Genomic DNA, 12208 nt, shown 5'->3' with positions numbered 1-12208 from the left:
ATATGCTTGGATGATTTTATATAGAATTCCCAAGTTCATTAGCTTCTGTAATGACTCACGGTTGTTACTAAAATAAACTTTATATTATCTTCAAAAATCTAGGGATATTATTTAGGTCAGCCATTCGAAGGCACTAGACTCAACGTCTCTGTGAACCAAAGGATATGACTGACTAAAAGCAGAAGAATTATTACCGGAGGGTTGAATCTCAGAATATTACATGTGAGATTTTGCTTGTTGACTCAGTGCTGGCTGCAGGCGGGGCAAGAGGGCACCAGGAGCGGTGCAGATCTGGGTCAGTAAGCAATGCGGGAAGCAAAGCAGAGAGAACTGGGCCCTGTCCAGGCAAAGATGAACCTTACAAGAAGGGAAGAAATTTTAGAAGACAAAAAAAAAAGGTGGCCTGTGAGGTTGAAGTGGGGGCTGCAGAAACTGAATGGCAAAATAAAGAACCGATTTATCAATGTAAAAATACATATCAGAAACCGGACCCACGTGTTACACGATATTCAAAAATCAACTCAAAGTGGATAAAAGACTTAAATGAAAGACCTGAAACTGTAAAACTCCTAGAAGAAAACATAGAGGACAATCTTCAGAGCATTGGTCTTGGCAATGATTTCTTGGATATCACACCAAAAGCAAAGGCAACAAAAGCAAAAATAAATAAATGGGACTATGTCAGATTAAAAGGTTCTGCCAAGCACAGAAAATAAAAACTGAGTGAGAAGGCACCCTACAACATAGAGAAAATATCTGCAATCCATATATCAGAGAGTGGTTAATTTCCAAAATATATAAGGAACACATACAACACAATAGCAAAAAAACAAATAATCTGGTCAAAAATGGGCAAAGACCAGAATAGACATTTCTCCAAAAAGGACATACACATGGCCAGCAGGTATAGGAAAAGATGTTTAACACACTAATCATCAGGGAAATGCAAGTCAAAACCACAATGAGACATCACCTCACGCCTATTAAGATGGCTACTATTAAAAAAGGAAAAGATAGCAAGTGTTGGTGAGGATGTGGAGAAACTGGAACCCTTGTACAAAGTTGGAGGGAATGCAAAATGGTGCAGCCACTATGGAAAACAGTATGGAAGTTCCTCAAAATATTAAAAATAGAGCTCCCATGTGATTCAGCAATCCCACTTCTGAGTATTTATCCAAAATAATTGAAATCGGGATCTTGACAACATATTGACACTCCCATGTTCCTTACAGCGCTATTCACAAAGGTCAAGATGTGGAAACAACCTAAATACCTATTATACCTATCAACAGATGAATGGATAAAGAAAAATATGCTATATCCATATAATGGATATACCTCTAGCCTTTAAAAACAGGGAAAGCCTGTAATATGTGACAACATGGATGAACCTTGAAGACATTATGCTAAGGGAAATAAGCCAGTTACAGAAGGACAAATACTACATGATCCACTTATTTGAGGTATTTTAAACAGTCAGACTCACACAAGCAGAGAGCAGAATGGTAGTTGCCAGGGGCTGCAGGGAGGGGGAAATGAGCAACAGCTAATCAACAGGCACAGTTTCAATTATGCAAAATGATGCAAGTTCTAGAAATCTGCTGTATATCATTGTGCTATAGATGACAATACTGTACTGTGAACTTAAAAATCTGTTAAGAGGGTACATCTCATGTTAAGTGTTCTTACCACAATAGAATTTTTAAAAATCATATCAATGTCATTTCCTTTCACATCACCAATGTCTGGTATTCTTTCAAGAAGCTGAATACAGAGTAGGAATCTTTCTCTGAGTCGATGATGGTGATGATGATGATGGTGATGATTAAATAGTAGATGACAATGACTGAGCGCTCACTATGTGACAAGCTCTCCTCAAAGACCTCTGCCTATACTGTCTCCAACCATAAGTGTTAGGTATTATTATCATCCCCATTTTACAGATGAAGGAACTGAGGCACAGAGAGGCTACGTAACTTGACCATGATCCAGCAGCAAATAAATGATGGAGCCCAGATGCAAATCCAGGTAGTATCCTTCTATTATATGAAGTTCAGTATTTTCCTATATTCATGTTGTTATGAATATACGTATTTCCAAAAGGGTTCTGAAGCTACTTTAAAACTTTGTTTTTTAACTTTAGGATTTCAGAGGTTAGCTGTTGAATAAGGGGTGGATTCGACATGCATTTGGTGAGGACTGAGACATTTGAGGATGATGCAATAATGGATAGGCAGGAGTTAATAATAACTTATACCTAAGTCATTGAACAGATTATAACACGAGGCAGAAAGTGCCAGGTGTTCAAAAAGAAGAGGTATAAACAGCTATGAGAAGGCAAAAGTGAGGAATATTACCTCTCAGGGTTGTGGAAGGATTAGGGAAGAGTCTGGGAAGAAGTTCCTTTGCTTCTGGGTTGGGCCTTGAAAGATGGGGAAGATTCTGACAGCTGGAAATTGAATTTTGTGGGCCTGGCCATGTCAATAGATTTGTAATCATGTATTTTTATGTCTACCAAGATTTATTCTTAGTACATTTTTAAAAGTGTTTATTGAGCACCTACTGTGTACTCTGTGCTTAGCAAGGCACCAAGAGTGCAGGAAACTTAAGACACAGTCTCTGCCCTCAAGGAACTTACACACTAAAATAGGAAACAGGGGACTTCCCTGGTGGTCCCGTGGCTAAGACTCCGCACTCCCAATGTAGGGGGTCCGGGTTCAATCCCTGGTCAGGGAACTAGATCCCACATACTACAGCTGAGAACCTGCATGCGGCAACTAAAAGATCCCATGTGCCGCAACGAAGATGCTGCAATGAAGATTCTGCACAAGGCAACGAAGATCCCGCATGCCACAACTAAGACCCAGTGCAGCCAAATAAATAAATAAATATTTTAAAATAAATAAAATAGGAAACAAATATGTATATAAATATAATATAGTGTGATAGATATATGCAACAAGTAATCATCATTTTTTATTTATTTTATAAAATTTTAAACTTAAAGTATTTCCTCCCTTTTCCCCCCAAAATTCATTGCATAATCTTAGAGGAAGTTTCAGTTTGTAACCTTTATATAAACTGTAGTAGCCTCTGCTGGTGAAATACTGTTTTGTAACTATTAGAATAGTCCAGGGCTTCCCTGGTGGCGCAGTGGTTGAGAATCTGCCTGCCAATGCAGGGGACATGGGTTCGTGCCCCGGTCTGGGAAGATCCCACGTGCTGCGGAGCAGCTAGGCCCGTGAGCCACAATTACTGAGCCTGCGCGTCTGGAGCCTGTGCTCAGCAACAAGAGAGGCCGCGATAGTGAGAGGCCCGCGCACCGCGATGAAGAGTGGCCCCCACTTGCCGCAACTAGAGAAAGCCCTCGCACAGAAACGAGGACCCAACACAGCCAAAAATAAATTAATTAATTAGAATAGTCCAGACAATAGGGAAAGAATTGCATTATTTTAGAGCTGTACAAGGTACTGTCCACAAATCTCAGAAAAGGAAAGGAAGTTCTGTGGTAGAGGACAAAGATGGCATCCAGACTGTTCTCTTAAATATAAAAGCTCTACAAATATCTTGCAGGCATAAAGCTCCAAGTGTATGCTCACAAATCCTCATGCCTCAAAACTGACACCCTTACAATCCTGTTTTTCATAACAAAAGTTTCCAATTCAGTCTCTTCCAAGACAACATTTTATAGCTGTATATTTCCAACTTTGTAGTGCAAGCAAAGAAAAGGTGGGAAGGGGACTAATCTTTGTTGAATGCCACCTGCTTTAAGGACCAGGCACTGCCCATGGCATTTGTGTTAGTTTTCCTTTACGCCACATCAATCATAATGTGTAGATGTTAATCTCCATTTTGCAGGTGAGGAAATTCAAATTCTGGGGTAGTTCATAATCTACCCAAAGTCATGCAGTTTCTATGTGTAAGGGCTGGAATTATAATCCAGTCTGTGTGGTTCCCAAGTCCCTCTCCACCATATAGTTTCCATTTTACTCTGCAATCAGCGTAACTGGGATATTTCTGCCCTAAAATAATAAGTAGGAATACTGGTCCCTCTACCTCAACCTAATATCCATAGGTCTGCTTTTAGCATTTGGAGGTGTCATTATATTACAATAACTTGCTTTTATTTGAATAGTGGGCATTATACTACTCAGTCTAGAGATTTGTGATATTCTGGTCTAAATTGAATGAAAGCTATTAGGGGTCTTTAAGATTAGCCTAGTATGATATAATAAAACAGAAACAAGTTGAATTGCAATGAAATTGCTGCTCCTGAATTTAAAACTAGTCAAGATAAAACAGATGTTCAAAAAGATCGCTATAATCTTCACCTGAATACTAATACATTTTTTGATCAAACGATATATATATTTACATATGGAGAAATAAAACCCACCTTAAAATGCTAATGTCATTTTCTCTGCTATTTCTTGAAGCAAAAAAAAAAAAAAATGATGAACTGTTGACTATCAGGCAGCAACACGATGTTTCAGAGAAACTAATTGACTTGAAAAAGTAAATAAGATTTTCAAAGATGAATGAATCATACACCTGCATACAGCATGGTACAGCAATTAGTGTGTGCAAACTCCAGGTGCATCAAGATTGTGACATGAAGATGAGGCATATATAAAAGTAAGAGTATTTTTAGCTGAATCTGATCTGGAAGTCAGGAGACTTAATTTCCATGAACAATTTCTTTCTTTGCTGGTTTGTTCATTCTCCACGTTCTTCCAAAAAATATCTAATATCAAACTGCTTAATTTGTTTTTGACAGTGTGACTTTGGCAAAAATCACTTAAATATCTGAGGTTTTCTAGCACCATATTTATTTCTTTTTTCCTCCTAAAAATACTGTAAATAGCAGCAAAAGTTCCTGGTGAACTCCCTTGCATGTAATGTTATTATTTTTTATCTTTTGTTGTTTGTTTGCTTTTCATTACAACAACAGGCTAACCTCATACTATTCCCCACTTCTAATAGCTGCCTTCCCTCCAGAGGGTTTGACTCTGATTAAAATAGAAATGGACACGAATTGAGTTTTTCTGGGCAAACTATCAGAGAGACACAGGCAGGAGAGACATGGTATCAGGGCATGGGGGTCAGGAGAAGACAGAAGGTCAGAGATTTTGCTTTTAACACTTTCTAAAAGATGTGCATGGATAATTTATGGAAATTTGGTGGCAACTTCCAACCAGAAATCCAGATGTTTCACTAGGCTGGCACCAAGTCCTCCAAGAGAAATCATAGTCACAGATGCTCTACAATAGATTGATTTCAGTAGTTTCCCATTATAAGTTTTCCCTGATATCACTTTAACACCCTGATAAATGCTTTTCATACCAAGGCCCTCCCCCCCTCCCCAAAGTGTCCCCATTGCCACTACTTCAGCCCATGTGGCAGGATCACTGCTACCTGCTGATCACACGGAGTGTGGCGTCCTCTGCTCGTGAAGTCACCTTTCTCCTGGTTCCAGGCTTTCTCGAGTGGACACAGGTCTGTGCTCTAACTAACGAGCAGGAGGTGTCTGAGCAAAAGGCCCTTTTGATCAGGTTGGAGACTTAACTAGTAAGTAGGTCACATCGGGCTGATTACCCTGTCCTCAGGGGAAATATTTCTCATTGGCCCAGGAGACTGCAAGGTAATAAAGTCCTGGGAGGCAATGACCAAACTGTCTAGAGACCCTAAGAGGCAAGCAATGACCACCGTTAACTTTCCTGCAGCATCCTGTCCCAGGTGAGGCTGTGTGTTTGTGAAGTAGCAAGAAGTCTATGTACCATGGGCATACCATGCCTTGAACCTGACCCAGAGCAACTTCTTCTAGACAGCAGAGGGTAAACCAAGTTGAATGTAAGTTTGAATTTCTTAGGAGAGCAGGTTGCAATGAGTAATGGCAATCCATTGCCCTATAGTCTAAAATGAGCCTACAATATCACTGAGGGTTCACACCTTAATACAACTGAATTTCGGGAAGAGGTCAAACCCTTCTCTCTGTGTTAGAATAAGCAGCGGTCTTCCACCAGAGTGTGATTAACACCTTGTATCCCTCAGCAAAGTGAAGCTGCCCCCTTCCCAATCTTCTAAACAAAGGGCTTCTTCCTATTCTTATCTCATTCTGTCTTATCTCCATCTCATCTCCACGCCTTGTTTGCTTGGTCCCCAAAGGCCTTGTGTCCTAAACTCCACCCCTGCATTATTTAGGCAATTCTGACAAAAGACTTCCAGGATGGATTGGTGAACCCTCTGTGCTTGCATCTGGAACATTCATAATTAGTTTTCCATTCCAAGCATGCAATTATCCATGTTCTCTACTTCAAAATGCATTTACCTCTGACAGAATCCTAGCAAACAAAGACCTGGTCCAGTGGTACCTATGAGGCAGGAGACATGATGTTTTTAAACTAAAAACTAAAAATTTTCCGACACCAAAAGCACAGGCAACAAAACAAAAATAGGTAAACTGGATTTCATCAAAATCAAAAACTTCTGTGCATCAAAGAACACTATCAACAGAGTGAAAAGAGAACCCATGGAATGGGAGAAATTATTTGTGAATCATATATCTGATAAGAGATTAATATCCAGAATACTTAAAGAACTCCTACAACTCAATGACTGTAACAACAACAAAAACAATTTAAAAATGGGTAAAGGGGCGTCCCTGGTGGCGCAGTGGTTGGGAATCCGACTGCCAATGCAGGGGACACAGGTTCCAGCCCTGGTCCGGGAAGATCCCACATGCTGCAGAGCAACTAAGCCCATGAGCCACAGCTACTGAGCCTGCGTGCCACAACTACTGAAGCCCACGCGCCTACAGCCCATGCTCCACAGTGGGAGAGGCCACCACAATGAGAAGCCTGCGCACCAAAATGAAGAGTAGCCCCTGCTTGCCGCAACTAGAGAAGGCCCATACGCAGCAACGAAGACTCAATGCAGCCAAACATAAACAAATAAATAAATAAAATAAAATAAAATAAAAATGGGTAAAGAACTTGAATAGCTATTTCTCCAAAGAAGATATGCAATTGGCCAAGAAGCACATGAAAAGATGCTTAGCATCAGTAGCTCTTAGGGAAATGCAAATCAAAATCATAATGAGACGACACTTTATACCCATTGGGATAGCTATTATTAAAACAAACAAAACCCAGAAAATAACAAGTGTTGGCAAGGATGTGGTGAAATTAGAACACATGCATTGCTGTTAGGGATGTAAAATGGTGCAGCTATTGTGGAAAACGGTATAGCAGTTCCTGAAAAAAAAAAAGAAAAAAGAAAGGACAAAGAAAAAAGAAACATAGAATTACCGTATGAGCCAACAATTCCACTTCTGGATATTTACCCAAAGGAACTGAAAGCAGGGACTTAAACAGATATTTCTAAATCCATGTTCATAGTGGCGTTATTCCCAATAACCTAAAGGTGGAAGCACCCAAGTGTCCAGTGACAGATGAATGGACAAATAAAATGTGATATATGCATGCAGTGGAATATTATTTAGCCTTAGAAAGTAAGGAAATTCTGACATGTCTATAATATGGATGAACCTCGACGTTATGCTAAATGAAGAAGTCTGACACAAAAGGACAAATATTGTACAATTACACTTACATGAGGTACTTAACAACAGTCAAATTCACAGAGGCAGACAGTACAATGGTGGTTGCAAGGGGCTGGGGTGGGAGTGGAGAGGGTAACAGAGGGTTGTTTAATGGGTGCAGAGTTTCAGTTTGGGAAGATGAAAACACTCTGGAGATGGATGATGGTAATGAGTGTACAACAATGTGAATGTACTTAATGCCACTGAATTCTACACTTAGGAATGGTTAAAATGGTATATTTTGTTATATATATACATATATATCTCCACAATAAGAAACTAAAAGCTTTTTTAAAATTAAAGCTTTTAAAAATTAATTAAAGTAAAATAAAAATTAATTAAAACTATTTAAAAATTAAAGCTAAAATTAATTCTCCCTCAGTCCCCACATCTATGTGCCAAATGTGCTGTTTCTGCTTTGATCGTTTTACTGTGAGTATCCATCTGTGGGCTTCTGGCTAGTTAATCAAAATAACCTTGGATGAGCATCATTTCTTCTAATTCTCTTCCTCTAGCCCACCAGCCACATCCTACATCCTGCAAACCACACCTGACAGCTATTAATTATTGTTCTGCCCCTCCCCCAGTTTCCTGGAGTACCTGTGTTTTTATGTACCACCTCCTGCTGCTCTAGGCTCCATCTCTGTGCAGTTGGGTACCTTGTATTGGTGGTAACTGTTGACCTGGATAAGCAAGAATTACAATTAAATTGCTGTTTTCTCCTTGCAGATGATGCAGGAATAGGAGAATCTTTGGGTGGCCCATCTCTGTCCACTCCTCCTTATTAGCAATGTAACAACACATGTTTTGTGGCTTAGGATTTCAAAGAAGGGGGATTTTCTTAATTTATCAGCTAAACCAGTATTACAACAGCTTATGAAGAGTTTGCAATTGTTTGGGTTTAAAGCAGGGACAACATGAAACACTTAATGAAAAACTTTCACAAAACTTGGACTCTTTCCAGCAACTTAGCTATGTGAGAATAACTTTTACACCATGACAACTCTAAAAATAAAACATTTTTAACTTAAAGCTGTTCTTCCAGTTGCTGTTTAAAACTTTATTCCAAGAACTGAGATGCTATTCAACAAAATGCAACTACAGGCTTCTCAACAATAAGGTTCAATAATCGTTATATGTTTCCTGGTGATGGATTTATCTTTTATCTTTGAAGTTTACAATGATAGCTGTAAAAGTGAATGTCAATAGTATTACTATCATTTAATTTCTAATAGAATGATTTTTATTTTTATGTGTTAGAGCTATAATAATTCTAATAATATTACCAGAATTTATTTTGTGCTTTATGAGGATGATATCAGTAAACCATATTCCCAGCAACATTTTGCTATGTTTCAGCTTATTAACAGAATTATCTGTGTTTTAAAACTTTGGCATTAAAATATACCTTCAATAATGCCATTATAATGATCATGTGTTTAAAACTTGTGTAAATAACTATGATATAAGCATTTTTCTCTAAAAAAGAGACTTCTTATTTCTATCAGAGTAGAGCTGAGTTTCTCTGATTAAAACTGTGATTCTTAAGTTGTGTGCTGAACCACCCTAGTGTGACAAGCAAACTTACAGAGGCACTGTGGGTTCTTTTAAGTTTTTGAGGGGCACAGACAACTGTTGGATACCACGCCAACTACTACTACTAAGTTGTTTAGACCTCACTACTTAATAAAGAGAATTGTTCAGGTATTTCTTTTGGCCCGGGGGCACCAGGAACCAGGAAAGTTTGGGAATCTCTAGATTAGAAAGATTAGTGGACATGAAATGTAAGAGAATTGAGAATTACTTATATAGTGCAATCCTGTCATCTTATAGAGGAGAACACTGAGGTCCAGCGTGGTTAAAATCTTAAAACTAGTGAGTCTTAAATACCCAGCCTCCTAGCTCCCTTGTCAGACTGTTCAGTAAAAAGACCTGATGAACTTGATAGTCTGCTGAGGTTTCTATTCTTCCTGTTCCTGTCTCTCTGCCTTCTGGTCAGTAGATCCAAGCTTTGTAGCCCAGCCTGACCATATACCAGCTGAATATCTTAAGCCAAGTTCCTTACCCTCTGTGAACCTTAGCGTTCTCATTTGCAAAATAATTGCGCTGATGATAATGGCTAATAATTGGTAAAAATGGAGTCACTTCTAGAATAGTAATAGAAATAATGCACTTGAAAAACATTTTGTAAATAGCTAAGCACTTTATAAATTACTGGTTTTCATTCAATAGTATTTAAACATCCACTAAGTGTGCCAAGCCCTGGGGAGACAAAGAGAAAAACAAAATTGTCTCTGTGTTTAAGAGGCTTATCTCTCCTGGAAGGGAGGAATATAAATGATTATAATCAAAATTGATAAATAGTATAGTAGAGGTAATGACCAAGTATAATGTGGTAGAGAAGGACTGAGGGGCAGGGGAAGTCCTGGAAGAAAAGGCAAGTGTTCAGGCCTGACTTGGAGGGTGGGTAGGTAATGAGTGGGGTGGGGAGAGTGGTCCAGGGAGGGGGAGTGCTCTGGACCAAGGAGACAGGTGCAGGAACAGAGCACCTTCAAGAAGCAGCATAGTGGGACTTCCCTGGTGATCCAGTGGTTAAGAACCCGCCTTCCAATGCAGGGGACACGGGTTTGATCCTTGGTCGGGAACTAAGATCCCACATGCCGCGGGGAAACTAAGCCCGTGCGCTCTAGAGCCCGCATGCCACAACGAGAGAGCCCGCGCACTGCAACAAGAAGCCTGCACGCCGCAATGAGGAGCCCATGTGCCGCAGCGAAGATCCCATGTGCTGCAACTAAGACTCGACACAGCCAAATAAACAAATAAATATTAAAAAAAAAAAAAAAAGAAAGAAAGAAACAGCATAGCATTCCATATGGCTGGAGGGAGGAGGATGGGAAACAGGAAGTGGAAGATTACAGATGGGAGAGTAAATGTGTGTGCTGGACGCTGGTCCCAAAGGGTCTGGTATTCCTCTTGAAGGAGTGGACATTACCCTGGAAAACTGTTTAAGGATTTAAAGCGAGAAGGGAGGCAGCCCAATGTGTAAATGTGACGAGCTCTCCTTATCCTTTCCTAAGAAGGAAACTTGAGTTTGTTAGCTTCAAGAACTGTGGCGCTATGTCTGTATAATTCCTTTAGTCTGGCAACTTATTCTGAAGAGAAACACAGCACTTAATAAAGGTTTTAATGATTATGTGTATGGCAAGGTGGTAGTGAGATTCTTTTTTTTTTTTCTTTTGCCAAAATAAGATTTTATTTTGAAAGTTATTTGAAAGACACTGGTAAGGAAGGAGAACTAACACTCAACGGATGTAGATTCCAAAGTTATATTCTTTCCAACTGCCACCAACGGTCTTTGTCATGCCAAAAAGTTGCTTTTTTTGGTAATTCCTATTTTAAGCTCTCTGGAGGAGAGATCTTATTCCATAAGCCAAGCCATTTTTTTTTTTCCTTCCTCCCTCCCTTGTTTCTTCCCTTCCTTCTTTCCTTTTTTTCTTTCTTCCTTTCTTTCTTTTTCTCTTTCTTTTCTTCTCTTTTTTCTTCATTTCTTTCCAGGAAACAGTTAGTTGGGGATGGATATTTTTTTAAAAACATCAAGGTAGATCTAATATGTTCCACAAAGAGGAGGGGCTTAGCCAAATGTGACGTGGAAGGGTTCTCTACTATTTGCTTATCATCTTGCTGGAACCAGGAATCTACGTGAGGAAATGGCATCCAGGAATGCGGTCTATACGAAGTCGGTCTGTCTTTGCATCATAAGTGCTCATCATTGGTCCTCCTGTTCCAGCTCCCACAGCCCGCAGCGCCTCCTCTGGACCTTGACCTTGGAAGGAGGTTCTGTAAATCTCAGCAGTTTTAATCTTGACAGCAAAGCCAGAAATGATTGTAAAGTGATTCTTATTTTCTTCTCAGTCTTTTAATTCTGTCACACATAGTATCACTGAGTGAACGTCATCTCCTCTGTCAAATTCACTGAGAAGTTGATGAGTACATTTTGGTGACAACTGCCTGACACTCCTGTATGTGTCCATTATCAATCACTCTGTGTGTGTGTGTGTGTGTGTGTGTGTGTGTGTGTGTGTGTCTTGATCCGGGATATATCAGCGCTAAGCAGTTTTAAAACTCCCAACTGAAACAGTCAGAATAACATAGGAAAGAAACAAAAATTAAAAACAACCTCCCCAAAAAAAAACCCAAAAAGAAAAAAAAAAAAGAATTACACAGGAATTAGTCTCAGCTGGGTAACTTGACCTATATATCCTCATGTTGTCATTGCTACTTGAATGGTTATCAGGTAGTTTCACATTCATGTTCTTACTTGCTTCTCCAGAATTGAAATAGGTTAATGTACATCTTGAACCCAACATGGAGATTTTAAAAGTAAAGTGCATACCACATAAGACAATGTCCACTGATGATACTTCTATACTGAAAGTTCTTGGTTAAACCTATGTCAAACTCTTCTCTGAACACACTTGGAACTCTCTATGGCTTAGATGAGCCCGAAATCAGCTGTTCAGTGGTACAGCTTATACTGGCTCATGAGAATTGGTTGTGGACGGCCCTTTCAACTCTGCATTCAGTGAAGTCATGTCAGTTGGCCGCGAC

The 12208-nt window shown here is 39.5% G+C and overlaps 1 long non-coding RNA gene across 2 annotated transcripts in view; it reads right to left on the bottom strand.

Moving 5' to 3' along the window:
• Positions 1–12208, bottom strand: part of LOC132356458 (uncharacterized) — a 52260-nt gene that overhangs the window by 32839 nt on the left and 7213 nt on the right. For both annotated transcript variants that reach the window (XR_009499864.1, XR_009499865.1), the window contains exon 3: positions 8201–8283. This is a non-coding gene — a long non-coding RNA (uncharacterized LOC132356458). The remainder of the gene's footprint in view (positions 1–8200; positions 8284–12208) is intronic.

This window comes from Balaenoptera ricei, chromosome 21, assembly GCF_028023285.1.
Source record: "Balaenoptera ricei isolate mBalRic1 chromosome 21, mBalRic1.hap2, whole genome shotgun sequence".
Classification (NCBI taxonomy): domain Eukaryota; kingdom Metazoa; phylum Chordata; class Mammalia; order Artiodactyla; family Balaenopteridae; genus Balaenoptera; species Balaenoptera ricei.
Note: the sequence above shows the minus strand (reverse complement) of the source record. Positions and strands in the feature narration are given on the sequence as shown.